This window comes from Agelaius phoeniceus, chromosome 5 (genome assembly GCF_051311805.1).
Source record: "Agelaius phoeniceus isolate bAgePho1 chromosome 5, bAgePho1.hap1, whole genome shotgun sequence".
In the NCBI taxonomy this organism is placed as follows: Eukaryota; Metazoa; Chordata; class Aves; order Passeriformes; family Icteridae; genus Agelaius; species Agelaius phoeniceus.
In genome coordinates this window covers 64,750,991-64,769,424 of record NC_135269.1, presented here as the reverse complement: position 1 = coordinate 64,769,424, position 18,434 = coordinate 64,750,991, and the positions used below count along the sequence as shown (strand labels likewise).

General features: G+C 38.9%; 1 long non-coding RNA gene across 1 annotated transcript; it reads right to left on the bottom strand.

Annotated features, from left to right (window-relative positions):
* Nucleotides 1-11,637: 11,637 nt before the first annotated feature.
* Nucleotides 11,638-18,144, bottom strand: LOC143694060 (uncharacterized). Its single transcript, XR_013182234.1, has 3 exons — nucleotides 17,950-18,144; nucleotides 13,248-13,389; nucleotides 11,638-11,854 (listed from the first exon to the last, which is right to left on the bottom strand). It is a non-coding gene; the product is annotated as an uncharacterized LOC143694060 (long non-coding RNA).
* Nucleotides 18,145-18,434: the final 290 nt, after the last annotated feature.

The following is an 18,434-nucleotide window of genomic DNA, read 5'->3' as shown; positions in this document are numbered from 1 at the left end:
AACCAAAAGTGAAATCAGGGATGCATTTGCTGTGTTTTTAACAGGACTTCTTAAGTAGTTTTTTATTGCATAGTTCTTGATCCTTTGAACAGAGCAACCTGTAACTTGCAGTGCAGAACAACCCAACCCTATCAAATACTGACACTGGAAAGACACTGTATGTCCAGACATACATACACTTTGTACCTGACCTGTCTTCCTATATCCTTCCAAAACTGTATGAGATTGGAGCTGTAGCACCTTAAGCAGTGTGACATACTCTTCATTTCCCATTACTCTTCCCCATAATTGCCCAGCGTGTCCCTGGGAATTTGTCTTCTATAAAACTCCCTCTCTTGGTAAGGGTGACCAGGGACAATGCTCAACCCTTTGGGGGTTGGCCTAAATGATCTTTAATGATGCATTCCAACCCAAATTATCCTATGTTTCTAAGCAAACAAAATCAGGGAACTCGGAATATTCAAAGTAGAATTTGGGATTTATTTTTAGGGTCAAAGCATCAGCATCTGAATCTGGCTGGAAGTTTGAAATTTATATGAGGAAGAGGATCTTGCTTGACAAGATTTAATGACCATTCTGTTTACTTCCTTAAAGTCTCAATGGTGAATGTTAGACATTTTTTCATTTGTCTTTTCTGATTCCAAATGCTGCTACTGACTTCAGCTTTCAGGCACAAGCAGGTACTTGCTTTGATATCTGTAGCTCTAAAAAAAGTCTCAGTTATGCACTAATGGTTCAGAGGTTTATATTGCAAATTATTTGGGGCAGGAATTCTATATTCCTTGGTGTGTGTAACATCTGAGTCTCTGAGGACCCTGGGTCCCAGTGTTCAATGAAAACAATTGGAATATAATATTTTGCTTAACTGGGTTTTAGACGAGGCTGTCTTGTTAACTGAAATGCAAAATACAAATAGAATTAATATTTTTTTCACTCGCCCTTTCCAAGGAGTGCCAGCAATCAGAATTTTCTTTGTCTTAAAGTCAGTCATAAATTTTATGACAGCATACATGCCAGAGAGCTTTGCACATAGACACGTTTCTCTGTTGTCAATAGTGGTTTGTGTCACAGTGGGGAATTTGACTGCTGTCTTCAACACTCAAATATAAGTGGCAGAACCACAATTCACAGTCATAATTTTATGAATAAATTTACCTTCTCTTCAGATCTCAGGGAAATTACTTATTTTGTTTGGACTGAGCACCAGCTCTTTTGGATGGCTTATATTTAAATTCAAGGCAGTTCATTCATATGCAAATACTGTGCCAGGGGCAAGTAGAACAAAGTAGCTGACATCCTGTTTTGCTACCCAAAGGCTGGTCCATGAGGCCATGTTTCCATTCCTACTAAACAAAAGTGTTCCTCTAGCACTTGTTTCAGAAATGAGCATACCATTCTCACACTTAAAAAATACCTGCATCCTTCCCTACATTCTGATATGAACCACATGCCATGGACTGATGGCAATCCTTTTCACAGGTCATCCACAGCTTCTGAAAGCCACATTCTTGTCCTTTCCATTCCATAAACTCATAGTGTAGCTGAAGCACAGAACAACAGAAATATAATATATCATCAAGATGGTTGTGATTGCCACAAAATATAACAATATCTTGGTATGAATCTATCCAGGATCATTTTTTCCCCCTCAGACATTCACAAATGCATCAGATAGAAACTCTTTCAAGTGTTTGCCAAGTGAATATAAATATGAACAGCTGGGGCCAGGGAGGGAACCTTTCCTTTTATTTTCCCCTCTGTTATGCATCAGTATTTGATTGGTTTGTTTATCTGGTTTTGGGCCTTTTGTTTTGCTTGTTTGTAGATGTATGAATTTTAATGAACAGAGCGCTCTGGTATGAACAAAATATCTGGAGACAGCACAGAGCAGTGTTTAAGAGACAGTGTCTGTGTTCAGGTTGTTTAGATGCTGTTTCAAGTCCTCTCACCTCTGAAAAATCTGTTCATTCTGTTCTGGGCATATGCCCATCGCCAGTCTTTCTCTCATCTCTGGTTTTCCTTATCATGTTTCAGACATTTTTCTTTGTCCATATTTTTTGCTACACCTTGTTCCACTGTTTGGCCTTTTCTTGCCATGCCCAGTTCAAATCTTTTAACACAAGAAGGTATAGAAAAAGCTAAATTTTTCATCACCTAGGCTTTGGAGACCACAGCAAAATTACCAGCTAATACACCTTTTTCTAATGAGGTATTTTTTTGCACATCCAAAAAAGGTATAATTTGAAGCTTAATGCTACTGGATTTTGAGCCAAATAAATAAAGAATAAATGGGATAAAGCAAAAAAACCATGGAGAAGAGTCCTATCAGCTGTGCCCTCAGAAAAAAGATTATACTCTGCTGGGAGGATGGTTCCCTTTTTCTTTCCATTTTTCTTATAATATTTCCATAAATTTCTACTGATGTCTTTCACAGAAAGGGACTGGGCTCTTGATCTGAACAGCTATGGCAGCTTTAAAAGTTTTAAGTAGAGAAAGATTAGAGGAAAAAAATGCAGTGATCAAGGTGAGGAAGACATTCCATCTTCATTAAATAGCTATAGGAAGAAATCATGCAAGAAAAACAAAGCAAAGGGAAGAAAAATTACAAGGCTCCACCAAAAAATATTCCAGTTGTCTTGTCACATACCCGGTTTAGACTTACTCCTGCCAATAAATTTCTTATAAAGAGACCAAACTGAAACACAGATGTCCCATCTCATCAAATGTATATCATGACTGGCCTTAAGCCATGCTGGAGTCTTGCTCATAACTGATTGGGCATTTCAGAAATCCCTGTGTCTCAATTGGAACAAACAGCTTTAGGAGTAAGAATGTGCGTGACCGGGAGCTGCCCTTCAAATGCTGCTGCTGGCTTTTTTCTTACAGTGTGCATGTGAGGCCAACCATAGCCTGAGCCTAAAGACACAGAGCACTTGAAACCTGGAAGTTAAAACCTGCACAGCCCTGACAAAGCTGTGCCTGGACTGTGCAGTTCAGTTCCACAGGACTTTTTCAATGATAGCAGGAAAATAAATATATTGTTTGGCTTTCTGTGTCTTTGCTGAAGAGTATTTGAGAGAACTTGTTCTCACTCCCACTCTTTGGATAGGCTGGGCCTGCAGTACACAGCTGACTTAGTGGCTCCTATGACTTCAAATGTCTTACAAGAGGTTATACAGGAGCAGAAAACCTTTTTATTTTCTTTTTTTTTTTTCTGTAGTAACATGATTATCGGGGTGAACTTTTGCAGCACAAATAGTGCTTTTGTAGGGATAGAAAATGCCCCAATAGGTTTCTCTAATCCTTCTTGAGAGAGACATCCTGGGGCAATCAACTCATTTATACATTCTCTACATTTTTTCCCCCCCTTTTTCTTGAAGAAAAGGGCTGGTTTGCTGCCAAGACCTGTTTAAGTGGTAACCTATGCAATTCATTCTAAAAACACTCATTTATCATACCCAAATTAATCTTGTAACAGGATAGCTGCTCTTATTTTCATTGTCATTTTGCCCTTTGGATAAGAGATCACAAACACATAGATATCCAACTCAAAGGTTCTAAAAAGCATATATAAAAGAAGGAAAATAGGAATGGCATTGCTATAATTATAAACAGAAACAAGTAGCCATACATCTTCATTTCTCACATATAACATCTATTAATAATAGAATGAAATGTAATTTGTGCTGAATATTGCTCAGAGTCTTGTGCCAGCAGCATAATTGTTTTCAATCAGATTGGTAGTTGGAAGGAAAAGGCTTTTTTTAAGCCCACAGTAAACACAATTTATGCAAAATGATTAAAATATTTTATATTCCATTTTTTTCTGGAACACAGAATGCATTTTGACATGAAAAATTATATAAACAGTGAAGAGTTTGGTATGCAACTACTGTACAGAATTTTAAAACTATATATGCACGCTGTTGTGTATAAAAAATAATATCTTGGCACTGGCAAGAACAGCTTGCTACAATGAAAAAGTTATAGATGTAATTTTTTACTGCAAGCACGCAGCCTTTTTAAACCTATGTCTTGTAAAAGCATTGCAGACAAATTTAAACCAAGGGTCGAGGTTTCTGTGGCAGGCTTGGACTCTCGATTCTTCCTTTTTTGGGGGGGTGGGTGTAAAATTTTATGGGTTCTGCTCACACACTTAGAGGCTTTTCTCTCAAAGGACTTTCTTGTAGAGGAACACACTGCAAAATGTGTGATTTCTGACACCTCTCCTGTTCCCAGCAGCACAGGCCTAAATTTATGTTCTCTGTCCTGCATCCCACTCTGCAGGGACATGAAGAAAATAATGTCTTATTTTTCCTTCATTTCCCCACACACCCCCTTTTCCTTTATGTGCCAACATATCTCTTCAAACTGACTTTCCTTGTCTGTGGATATTGAATATCTGTAAGTGTTTTGGAAAGATGGTCCATCTCCTTGCATAGTTGAAAGGGTTTGAAATTGGGGTTTTTCAAGCAGACTTGAAAGTGGGAAGCATTCACTGAACCCACTAAACCGTGATTCTTTCCATTGACTACAATGAGCTTCAGACCAAGACTCAATCTTCACTCTTCATTGGTAATTTCTTTAAAAAATGAGTTTCCTCACTAAGCTGTGAGTTGTGATTCTTTAAACAGTTTATACCAACAATTTTAAGCTCATCAATTTTTTATTTACTTTATTCCCAAGTAAGAATTTGCTTTCTTTCTCCATCACTGTCTGCTCACTGGTTTGTCTGTGATGGGTCGCTGAGGTCAGTGGTACTTTTTCTGCTCCATGAATGGAACGACTCAAGTGTTTGAAAGAGACTAATGACTCTAATAGCCAACAAAGGATGGATTTGCTTATGTATAAACATCTTTGTTTGTGTGCCAGTTAGGACATTTATGCACAGTACATCTATTCTCCCACCATAGGTGTATGCAAATTGAAATAAAGCTGGGGGGGAAATGGCAAATGGAGCTTGGATTTCAGATGGAGAGACTTGGGAGCAGCCCAACTCCCTGGCGTGGTGCAGTAGGCGCCTCCGGTCCCCCTGTCTGTGCTCTGGGTTGCCCACAAAAGAAAATTGCTGCAGGTCCCATCCAGTCTGCATGTGGCAACAAGTCCCTAGTTAGGGTGTTTGGAGCAGAAGGACTGCAGGGCACAGCACCACACAGCCCCACAGGTCACATTATAATGAGCTGGAGATGATCAGAGAGATAGACTGGACACCTCCAATTCCCGAAAACAGCTGGAGTGTGTTTCTGATGCGCATTAGAAAAAGAAAAAAACAAGCATAAAAGCAAAAGCCTTTCAGAAGTCTCTGCCATACCTCCAGAGTTGAAATTGCTGTAAAGGATCTGCTTTTCAGTACCTCCTTCTTCTTCTCCTTCTTTTTTTTTTTTTTTTTTATTCTGTCATCAGAAAATGACCACAGAAACCTTGAAATTTAAAAATAGCACATATTGGCTAAATTCTCCTTGGGTGAAAGTGTTCCAACTATATACAAAGGCAACCCTCTTCCAAAATTATTTTTCAATTTAAAACATTAAAATTATCATTTTTCATTCTCTTGTGGGTTATTTTCTTCTGTCTTTGCATAGTTTGAATTATTTGTATTGGTTTGTCTGTTTTCTCAGACATCTGATTTCTTTTTATAAGCATATCCATGCAAATGTTACATTAAAAAAGAAAAGAGAGGAAATATCTTACTCTAGACCAGAGACAACTTTGGAGGCAGGGGGTAAAATTAAATTTCCAATTATTGCTGCATGTCTTAGGCACAAGCAGCAAAAACAAAGTTAAACATTTTCTATTGAAAAAAAAAATTGCATTCATTCTGTGCTGAGTGCTTTCTGATAGGTTTTTGTCACGTAGCACACTTCCTTGGTAAACCACAAAGCAGACATTGGAGCTCACATCTTAGAACCTTCTAGGGCTCCTAGGGCCAGACAAAGCTTTTAAGTAACAGAAGTGGAAGCAGCAGTGAAGGACCTGATCAGGTGAGAGCATCCCATACCCAGCCCCCCTCATGCCATCAGCTGAGGGCAGCACTGCTGAGGGCCTTACAGAGGGACAAATGACGCCTATTAGTACTTCAAGTCAGACCTGCCACATCCTAAGATCTGTCTGAAGTGAAACATCTCTTTGGAGCTGAGCAGAAGCATTTTCTGAGATAAGCAAGAGTGCCAGGAGCTGGGACCACCATCTCCTCTGGCTCACTGGGATGTCTGTCTGCCTTCACAGCACATCCAAGTCAGTGGGCTCAGCACTGGAGCCCAGGGCTCCAGGCCAGGGAAAGCTTCATGTAGATATTGCCATAGAATGCCTTTTTTTTTCTTCAGTAGTGGTGATTCCAAGCTTCCACCCACAGCCTGCTTTAATGACAGTACTGTGGAGGACAGTGACGCCCACAGTTTGGTACTAAGTCTGTTGTCAGCTCTCAAAGTTTCTCACAGAGTTAGCTCAGCTATTTAGGGCTGATGAGATCATGCTGTTTAATAGACCAGAGACCACATAGGGATGATTTACCAGCACTTTGGAGAACCACAGTTTGAAAATCGTTGAGCACAGCTAATCCCAGGACTTGATTCTGGCAGGTAAGATCGGTCACTGGAATTGCTCCTGTCTAAGAGGTGTAAAAAGCCTTGACTAAAGCAGTATTTTCTGGATTTACTTCTGTAACACTGTTATGACTTCATTGATGCCTGCAGTAATGTATAGGAATGAGAGAAAAATACCAGCCATGATTACCACAGATCCTGCTTTTTGGCACTGGTGCTTTCAGAAATGTACACTTCTTGTTTGGTACCTGCTCTCAGTTTCTCTGAAGATGTCTCTTTCTTACAAGCCTCTGCTATGCCTTGTCCATTACTGAATGGAGCTGTGAATTCCCCACAAGTAGGGATCTATCCCTCCTGGCTGAGCAGATATTGCTGGCATTGTCTAAACACAAAACTATGGGAGTTACTGTGGTATAGGTGATTTCTCACAGCTCACTGAGAGTGCTTGGTCATGCTGGGTGTTGAGAGAAGGGGATCTGGCTTTCTTGCCAGTTGTCAGTGAGCCCCATGGATGTTTTTGCAGCAGGATCAGTGCAGGTACCTGTGCTCCTGTGGGTTTCCATGCAGAGGTGTCAGGGCTGGGTGCATACAAAGCCCCACAGCCTCTGTGTTTGCCTGATGCTCTTCAGTGCAGATCCCAGCCAGGGCTGGGATTTGTGGCTGGGCTTGGAGCCTGCAAAGCTAAGGAATCAGGATTTGGCCTGCATCTGTCTGTGTATTTATATGAAGACAGAAAAAGCAAATTCTTTACAAGCAAATATGAGTCAAAACAAAAACACTGTGAAGGTCAGCTGAGCACAGCAGTGAGATGATGTTATCCCAGCCACACTTCAACTCTTAAGCTGCCTGACCAGCCAGAGGAACTCCTGGGCAAAAGTCCTGAGAGGATGCCAGCTGGGAAACCACCCACCAACACCCAGCTGGCTGCTCAAAACAACTGCAGCCTCAGTGTTTGACACTCAGCTCCAGGCACAGCTGCAGGGCATAGCCCAGCCACAGAGCAATACCAAGGGCTTCTCATCAAGTTTTCCAAGAGAAGTACTGCACATGGGAAAACATGTACAAATCTTAATTGGTAAGGATTTCCTTTTTTAAATAAGATGAACAGCAATAAATTTAAGGCTGGTTTTTTTTTCAAGCTAGCTGGCATAATATTAATCCAGCAAGTCAAACTCTGGTTTAGAGTTGCTTTTTTTTTCTTTTTTTTTTTTCCTATAAATGTATTGGTTAGCATCTTGCTTTCAGCCAAGATACTATAAACAATTCACAGACACAGATCCAGTCCAGAGTTAATTAAGGCTGATCAAAGCTTATGTACAGCCCTGAACTCCTAGTGCTGAGGATAAAAGCAGAGGTCTTTGTTAAGAATGTGGTGTCCTTGGAAATATATACCCCTCCTTATTTGTTTGGAATTAATTTAATTTCATTGTAACCTCATGTCTATAAATGCCCTTCCATTAACTAATAACAATCTCAATGCAATTCTTCTTGGAAAAGTTTTGAAACTGTCTGGAGGCATTCACCATAAATGTGTATTTCACTTTTAGAGATGTAGTAATGTGTTTACTGTAGTAATTTTGAGAAGTTATATTGCATTGTGATCACTTTCCTTGCAGGAAGGCTCCAGCTTTGACCAGTTCCATTGAGTTAGGCACTATACTTAGATACAATCAATATCTGCAAAAGTTTCCGGGCTACATGAACAAGACAAGCAGGAAGTTTTGTGGACATTCTACCAACTGAATGTAGAGACATCAGGGCTGAATCTAGAATTAAAATCTAAATTCCTGGCAAGAGGGCTATCTGCCCACCCCCCATCCCTCCAAAGCACCAGATGGACACACACCAGCCACCTACACTTGTGTTTTTCAGGTGAATGAGAACCAAACCCAAAGGGAGGAGAACTTAGCAAACAGCAGCTGTTGCAAATAATTTGCAATTTGCGTGCTACATATTTGCCATTCTGTTTAGAGAAAGCCAAATCAGTTAAAATCTGGAGTTCTAACAGCACCCTTGTTTCTTCAATGATAGACAGAATAAGTAAGTTGGTTGGTGCCTCCAGTATGCACCAGCTTTGTCTCTAAACTGAGTTGCCTTCAATAGATAGAGACTCTTAGTACAGAGAATAGGGCACTTCAGAGTCCCATGTAATAATTTTAAATTGTTCCTCACATTTGCAGGAAGCATTACCAGAAGTCAATAACATCTGCATTACTGCACAACAGGTGCTAAACCATGCTCATCTTTATGACCTTCAGACTATTCTGGGCCTAGAACAAGTTTGTTCCTGAAGGGCTGTCCACAGAGAATGACAACTCTCTACCCAGGGGAGCAGTTTCTTCCATGAGGGCAGAATCTGGCATGGAATTGCCATGTGCCCCATCCTTCAACAGGACAAGCTCTCACGTGCAGTAGCCCACAAAAGAGCTCTTTTGTGTTATGTACAACTATGTACCAGATGTTTTACCCTGATAAAACGCAGATCAGGTTCTGTTTATGCTTATGTTGGGAGGACAGCTTCTCATTAAGTTGGTGTAATGCAAACTTAATAATTTTGGCTGCATATAGTCCTCTCACAGAAATAGAAAATGGAAAATCCTATATCCAGTCTTGCTCACTCCTTGTGAATAGGGAAGGAAACCTCTCCAAAGACAGCAAAATTGGTCTATTTTTCTTTTATGCCCATATGCTAAATTACACAGATATTTTGCTTTACTTTTTCTTCACTTTTTTTCATGTATGAGTTTTGCCAATCCAGTTATCTTCAGAACAAACTCTCCTTACTCTGTGGCTCCTCACAGTACTTCCATCATGTGTAGAGGTAACTAATACTCTATTCCTACAATTAAGATTTTGCAATATGCCCCTGAGTGCTTGACAAACATCCCCAGACTTATTCCAATGAGCCCATGGGACACTGAAGGCCATCTCTAGCCCAAAGCAGACTTTCCATTTGGAAATGGAATATGATTTTGAACTGGGAACTCAGAAGCAGAAGGATTGTAATTTCTATTGTTCTTAGCCTTTCATTAGTCTTCAATTAGTCTTACTGTCAAGTGGAAAAAAAGATTGTAGTGAAGTGTAAAGCAAAATGTCAAATTTTATTGCCTGCCAGGTTTTGTTGTCGTAATGGGAGCTGAACAAATTGGTAATGGGTAGAAGCCTTGTGCTCATAGTTACTAGAGAGACAAAAGAATTGGTGAACTTTGTGTTCTGCCTAAAAAATCACTCTGGGCTACGTGGCTGCTATTTTACTGTGTAGAAATAAAACTTTTTTTCCTTAACTGTTGAAGCAACACAAGTATTCTCCTCTTCCATGGGAAAAAATTAGAATGATTCAATCACTTTGTTAACAGAAAATCTTAAGTATTTAATAAATTGTAAATATTTCCCTTAGGTTATATTTAAGGAAATAAACCAGCTCCTTGGGTTTGGATGAATTTGCACTTAGAAAAAGTGGTTCTATTTTATACTGAAGAAAAGTGAAAAAACATTAGTGGAAACATGACACAACACAATGTCACATCAAGTTTCAAATTTGGAATAGGAGAAAGTGCAATTTTTTCAGCAGATTTTTTTCCATATAGGTTTTTCAGAGAAGACAGTTTCTGCTGACTTTAAGATTAATTTCTGGTTTTGTTTTCCAATATAAATTACTTATTATCTATTAGTCTTCTCTTGCCCATAATCTGTGAGAACAGCCCTATATACATGTGAATTCTTCTGGTGTTTTAATTGGATGTGTCTCCAGTGTGATACCATAAGTCTCTCATTTAGCATCAGCAGTTTAACATCCTTTGGAGCAAAGTGAACCAATGACTTAATTAACTTCCACTTGGGCAGTTATCTGCTCTGGGAACCTGCAGGAAGTATTATTCTATTTGAGGGTGACAAATGAACATACATGAGGTACCACACGCCACCCAGTGGGAGATCTGACAAGAAACATAATTTATTTCATTAGTGGTGCCAAAATGGGCTTTCAAGCTGAAAACCTAAATATGTAGCAGTGTCTTAGAAGAGGAAACAGCATGGGCTTTGTCTGAAATAATTGATTGTGTACAGCTTACAACATATATTTCCATGGGAAAGTTTAAGTTTTGTGCCAGTCTTCATCCATCATACTGTAGTTTGTTAGATGTCAACCTAAGTGGTGTATAAAATAAACAATCATAAATGCTTTTGGATTTGGTAATACTTATCAATTACATTATGAAATATAGATTTAAAAGAAAATAACTAGACTTGATTCAGAATTAACTTTGGGGTTTTAGAACATATTTATAATTGCTCTGAGTATTGTAGATTTCAAAACATGGCTACAGTCTCCAACATCCTTGGCTTTCTTCAGATTTATTGTAATTTATAGAGTAAAAGTTAGTGGCAGCCTCTAATTACCCACAGAACCAAAGTTTCCTGAATGAAAACTTGAGATCAAAGGGCATGAATAATAGCCTTAAAGGCATCTCCCCTTACACAGGCTACTCTTAGCCCCTCTGCTGTCCTTTGGTATAAATTAAGCACCTTAGGATGAATAAAACATGAAGCACAGAAGGTTTAGATTTCACAGAAGATGAATGGTTGGATTATTGATGGGAAAAGGAGCATGGGAAAGTATAAACCATGTAGATCTAAAAATTTTAAACTCTGCAAGCAATCACCTTTGCTTTAGTAATTTTTTAAAATTTATTTTTTGGCATTTTGTTCAAATCCTTTCTGTTGATAAGGCAGCTGGGTTGTTCTGTGTCACTGAGCTGCACTTTTAAGCAAGCTCAGAAGCCTTTCACAGTTCATTCTGTTGATTTCAGTGGGCATATGACCAGGCCATAAAACCACAAGAGCAATCACTGGTTGTTAAAAACCATACAAGCACTTACATTCAATTATAATGAAAAAGGTGCATACCTCTTGTGTCTCATGAAACTTAGACTTGAAGGCTGTTTGATTCCCCTTATATATAGCATGAATCCAGTTCCTTCCTGATGTAAAGTTCATTGCCTTTCACTAGTGTTACACGTGCTGAATTTAATTCATTTCATATCCCATCATGGTATAAATGTGCGTAACTGTAGGAATTAGGAAAGCAGGATCCAAACCCTTTCTAATGTAGATGTTTATTCATAGACAAAGATTTCTGGGTACATCAGGCAAAAGCTGTGTGTTAGTTTTGAACAAAATTCTGTACTTGATTTCCATGTAGAACATTTCCTTTGAAGGAAAAAAAAAGTCCAAAAAGAAAAATCAGTAACAGTTTTGGGAAGCAGTAAAATAAAATGTTTCTCCAAGAGCTACAAAAATGGCTGACTCTTCATCTTGAAGAAAGATAATTTGTTAAGAATCAAAATATTAACTTTCTGAAATTTAGACATTTGAAAAGTTATTTATTTCGTGTTTACCTATATTGAAAGTGATCAATGAAAGCAGTCAAATGCCCAAATTACTTTCCTTTGTAAACCAGAGAGATGCATATTAGAACCATACCTCATTCAATCTTATGGCCCAGGTATCAGGGCAGCCAAGCAAACCCAGGGAAAGGGGCTTACACACTCCTTATACTTGATTCACATGTGGGCTTTGAACAAAGCTCATCTGGTTTCCAGGAAGTTGAGTGAGGCTTTGTCTCTCCTCTTAAGGCTGTTCCACTTTTGAGGACACAATTAAAAATTCATTGGCCTGGGAAGGGACCCCAGTGTCTCACATCCCCTGGGATGGGTCTGACCACTGTCTTATACAGTCATTTTCATGCTCTCTTGCTGCCTCAATAAATATTGAAGTATTTTATGCAAAACGAAAGACCCTCCGTATGAGCAATGGAGAAAAAATGCATTCAAAGGCTACTGCAGATTGAGAATGGTTACAGCAGCCTTGGGGAAAGGAGGAGTCCTGCCTTTGACCCTTGCCTTGAACCAGGAAAAAAGAGGTTTGAACTTCTCCCTCCTCATGTAGGAGCGTGCTTATTCTTGGAAACTGGATTTAAAAAAATAGAAATTTAAACAAAAATGTTCGCTGCAAAGATCTCGTGCTACCTCTCTAGCTTTCCTGATTCCAAGTGCAGAAAAAAATACTATTTAGAAAATTGTAATGACAAGGTTAGGGGTGTGTATTTTTTTGTTTGTGTCATGTTGGAATTTGGCTTAAAATTTTTGGTTCAGTTCAGTTTAGACGAAAGGTCTTATTGTAACCTAAATAAGACTTCTTCATATTTATATATGTTTTTATTTTAAGACAATAAATACATAATCAACTAAAGAAATAGATCACGAACATTTCCTTGCTTTTTCTAAGCTTTTAATTTTTTTTCTCAGGTCCATTTATTTGAAGGAAGAGCTGTGAGTCAAAGTTTTTTTGATCATAGCCAAAAAAATTCGGTTTTTTTTCCCCCTGTGAAGTATGACAGGAAAAAGTACCATTTTTCAAGTAGTTTTAATCTTATCTCTACATAGGTGTAGTTGTACTTAAATTGTCAGGTTTCAGGAAAACTTTGAGCTCCCAAAGCTGATCCAAAGCCCTCTGAGTAGGTGACAGTCTTTCTGTTGACTTAAACTGTCTATAGAGGGGAAGCTATCTGAGCTGAAACCTACGGATTGAGAATTTGTGCCTGTGTAATCTAGTTTATGAAGACAGAGGTTTACAGGAAGGAGAGATACCTCAAAGTTATCTTAATATTGCAGAAATTTGATTAATTGTGCTTTGAAATAAGGATACTTTTATTTACTGTGTGTGTTGCTTGGGTTTCTTTTGCTCCCTGCTGTATTCTGGGTATAACACATTGATGGTGAGGACGCTGCAGAGGCCAATGAATTCCAATCAATGTGAACGCTCAGAAACCCTCAGCAGCCAAAGAGCTCTGGAAAACAAAGCCATTTTATAATGCATTGACACAGACTTCACATTGCCCTGAGGAATAGAAAGGGTAGTTAGTTTAGGCAGTCATGAAAAAATAAATCTCAAGGAGCAAATATTCTCACTTACAACAGTTTTCTGACAATAAGGCCATTTCTGACGGGAAGGGAGTTCACAGGTCATTCTTATTAAGTGCTTGACTGATTTATTTTAACACAACTCTCCCTTCTGCTGGAGCTGGGAGAACTGAGGTGTATTTTTCCTCCAGAAAAGGCTTCAAATGCTGTGCTGGGCTGCTGAGTGGAAAGGGTGAGCACTGCTATCCCATGGTATCAATTGCACTATGCTTCCATCAATGCAGCCAAAATGCTCCGGAAGGGAGAATTCTCCAGCCTGAATCCACTCCCTTTCTGACTCTCCCTGACCTCTGAGTTTGCCAAGTGCCCTTTTAGGAACTGCTAGGTGGTAGTTGTGCTTGTCCTTGCAAACTGGATGACCTGCTCTCTCCACCCACTACACTTTCCTACAATATTTATTTAAGGAATAAGGAATAGCCCAATTCTCCCTCTAGAAGATGGCATTTTAAAATTTGCCTTAAAGCATTTGTGATGTTTCTCAAAGCCAGACTGTACTGAATATTAAAAACATCATATGGGGTAATATTCCTCACTCATATTGTAAACCATATCTTTTGGGACCCCGGTTTCACTTTTAATTACATCATTACCCTAATTATCTTATTAACATCCATCCCTTTATGGAAGAATAAAATAAAGGCTTTTTTTCTTTGCCCCCGCAGCAGGCTCGTGATCGAATATTCGGAAACGATTACACTAATCATAACCATTTCACTGTTAGCTTCCACTTTGCCCATCTGTTTGCCCATACCCACTTGCTTCCTGCCACAGCCTCAGACTGTCAGCTCTCTGAGGCAGGGTGTCTCACAGAGCTTTGCACAGTGCTTTTTTCTGACTGGGGTGTGTGGGTGGTAGAACTGTTACAGTGATAGATTTGTTTTCCACGTTATCAGTAACATAATTGCATTATATTAAGTTGTAATATTTTTGCCAATGTATTTTCTCTTCTTATAATCTTGGAGTACTGTGCAGCATCTCCAAAGCAATTTGGAGCAGCAATTCATTTATTAATTAAACAGATTGATAAATAGCAACTGAAGCAGTTTGGGTACAACAAAGGCAAATATTCTGTCCTTTAGTGATAGACAATCATGAGTTCCACATGCTTTGCAGAAATTAGATAGGAAGCAATGAAAAGAGAATTTGATTATGTGTTGTCACTCCAATTCTTTCTTCTCACTTCTCACAATTAGTTTAGGCCCATCATCTATTCATGTCATCCATGCAACACTTCTGTGCTTGTTGTTTATCACCTCCCTCTTTTATTCCTGCTTTGCAAATGGGAAATTTTTGCAATATTGCTTCAGAGGAAATTATAGATCAGACTAGACAGTCACACTTTTTTTTTTCTTTCCTTTCATTTATAGCAAGAAGAAATATGAATTGAAATCCATGTTCATCAAAGAGAGCATTGGGTTGAGAACACTGGATGCTGGTTGCAGTAGTAAAAGAGTACAAGCTGAAAATATGATACAGCTGTGCAGATAGCTTTGTGATTATTTTGAAAAGCTGGCTATCTGCCCCATCTGACAGTCTGTGAGCATGGCAAATAATTTAACATTCATGCTGCTCCTGTTTTGGCATCATATATATGAATCATGTGGTCACCACTTTCCAAATTGGTAGTAGATCAGAAAAGAGTTAATGACTAAGGTTTTGGTCATGACTTACTCCATTGTTCCATAATAAAAAACATTGTAAAATGAAATATCAAGGCATAAAGGACATCTGTGTCATGACTCAAAGGTCATGGAGAGCTTTTTTTTAGTACATCTTAAGGAGTTATTTCTAACTTCAGAAGTTTCCTAAAGGGTTGATCAACTACAATGCCAGGCATGGTCCATGGATTATTTTTTGACACCATAGGCTTCTACACCCCCAAATAACCAGTCATTTACTGTCACTTCTGTTAGCTGGAAGAGAGTATGAAAAGTCTTATTTCATCTATGCTTCAAAATTCTATGGAACATTTGCAATTAGATTTTCTCAGTTTAAAAAAACCCCAACAAAACAACACAAAAAAACCAAAACCAAAACCAAAAAACCCAAACTGTTTATCATTTGCCTGAAGTTTGGGTTTGGGTTTTTTTGTGTAGCTGAAATATGTGAGAAGGGAAGCCCTCCCTAAGTTACATGGTGAAAGGATGGTTTTTATCCTGATGGCTTTCTCCTCTTTGCTCCAGCAAGGAGGTGGAGGCTTTACGCTCACACCATTTGTGCTAATCAAGTTGGAGTGTGAAAATCCCCCTGTGGAGTAGCACTCTTGTTCCTGAGTCCACGTGGGCACTGTGGTTATGTGAATGTCACTTTGGAGCAAAGCTGATAACATAATTAGATGATGTGCTGGGTGATTCTCAACACAGCAGTGAGCCAAATCACCTCACCAGCTCTTTCATGATTCAACAGTTTCTCTGAGCACATGGGTGACCCCAGTAGCTGTCTTGAGACAGGCATCTCTCTATCAGCATCAAAAATTTGGCCTCTTAGAAAATCATGAGTGTCTGCTTATTTGAATTTAAGCTTTTGTTCTTTATGATGGCTGGACTAGCACAAGTTAAAAGCAGGGGTTTGTGCAAAGACAGAGCTAAAGTTACATTTAATGCCAAGTAAACTTGGAGTTTTCAGGGCAGGGAAAGCACAAAAGGAGAGTGAATACTGATGGAGCTATGGGAGACATGGCCTGTACCTCTGTGCTTTCAGATATGTCATAAGAGCATGACAGAATATCACATTTACAAACAGGGGCAGGAATAGGTTATCTTTATACCCATTAGTGCAATATCAAATTTCTTTCCTTATCTGTCCTAGAAAGGAGCAAACACAGTCCAGGTTCTTGAATGCACAGAGAACAAGGAGGTAGAAAACAGTGCCACCAGCCTTGCTAGTGGCACCATGGAAGGGCTACCCTGCATTTCAGCCTAAATCTTGTGAGCCACGGTGCAACAGCCTCTTCAAAGGCACTGTGGGAATTCAGATGTCTCATCACTACCCAAATACTTGTCTGCTTATTTTGTCACACAAGGTTCCTAGCTTGCTAGCTGTTTGTGCAGAACACATGGATACACCTGCCAGACATTTCACATCAAAGGCATTGTAGAGCTTATGTTCCAAAGCAAATATACAACTGCTAGCAAAACACAGCAATCAAAAGCAGACAGTTCTTCAATTTGATGTAAGAAACATGAATTTGTATGAACTATGCTGATTTTATTTTTGTCTTCTACTGCTATACAAGAATATTCTTTTGATGATAATTTGAGCAAAGCAGAAGTCTGTTGAAACTTCTGTAGTTAGAATAGCAGGAATTAGATAACAGTTCTGGCTTGTGGCGTTGTTTGCTTGTTTGTTTTTGTTACTGGTGGCAACTGGAAATGTTCATGTTACCCAAAGTGACAGGGGAAAATTGTCAGCATTGCAGCAGTACCCATTGCCCCCCTCCATGAAGGAAAACACTCTCCTTATCCATCTGAGAAAATCCAGTTTTGATTGGAGATTTGCAAAGTCAGTTACCTAAGATTAATAATGTTGTTAAGAATTGCATGAGAGGCTTGGAATCCTTGATTTAGACTTTATCCACCTGATATATCCAATCTGTTTTACCTCTCTCTAAATAAAAATTTACCTGTCATATCTAGGATTAAAATAACTCCTAGGCCATACAGTAGGCATTAGAAAGATTTTAACATAAATGGGAAAAGCCCAAAATTTAAGGGATTGCTTTAGCTTCCTGCTGTAGAAAATTCTATGTCTGACTGGAAGGTTAATAAAAGGAAATAAGGATTTACAGCTTAGAATTGAACAATTCTTTGAAGTTTTCTTTACATGAGGATTTTTTTTTTATTTCAGTAGTTAGCTCTGTCAACATTTCCCTTCCAAAATATCATATTAGTGTGAAAATAGCAAGGAAAAAGGCACAATAAAGCAAAGGTTTTATGACTGTAAAATTAATCTCCATAGAAATATGGAATTCCCAGCAGAAATGAGTAAGAAATCAATAAAAGTACTGAAGTGATAAAACACAATTGTCAGGGCAGGAGGTCTTGAAGTGCTATTTAGTCACTGTAGTGGGATTTTTTTTGTCTGCACACAGCAGTCAAATGAATAAGGTTCTATGCTATAGATGAAGTACAATTCATCTCATCTTCAATATACTAGTAGGTATATCGTTATCATACATACACACACATTAAACTGTAACCAGATCATCTTCAAACACAGTTTTGAAACCCTGGTTTTACAGCAGGAGAATGAGGATTACATGGTTTAACTACAGCCAGTAACTAATTACCATGCAGCTGCTTGTATGGTAATATTAAAAAAAAACAAAAAAAAAAACCACAAAATAAAGAAAAATAAAAGGAAAAGGAAAAAAAAAGGAAAAAGAGAAAGAAAAGCCAAGACAAGTTCTGCACAATGCAATTGCTCACCATGCACTGACCAATGCTCAGCCTGTCCCCTGGTACCTCCTGACCAATTCCCCCCAGTTTCTGCACTGGACATGACCCTCCGTGGTATGGGATGTCCCTTTGGTCAGCTCAGGTCAGCTCTCCTGGCCATGCTTCCCCCTCAGATTCTTGTGCACCTGCCCACTGGCAGAGCCTGGGAAACTGAAAAGTCCTGGATTTAGAGTAAGAATTACTTAGCAACAACTAAAACATGAGAGTGTTTTCAACTTTTATTCTCATACGGAATCCAAAACACAGCACTCCACCAGCTACTAAGAAGAAAATTAACTCTATCCCAGCTTTGTTATGTATGAAACCAAATCTGGGCAGAATTTTTTATTAATGGTCTGAGGAAGCAAAGATAGGAAGCTATCAGTGATACTTCACTGCAGGATAAAAGCTCCAGTTATGCAAACTGCAGAAGCTACAACCTGAGCAAGTACTTTTGCTGTGTTTGCAAACAGCTG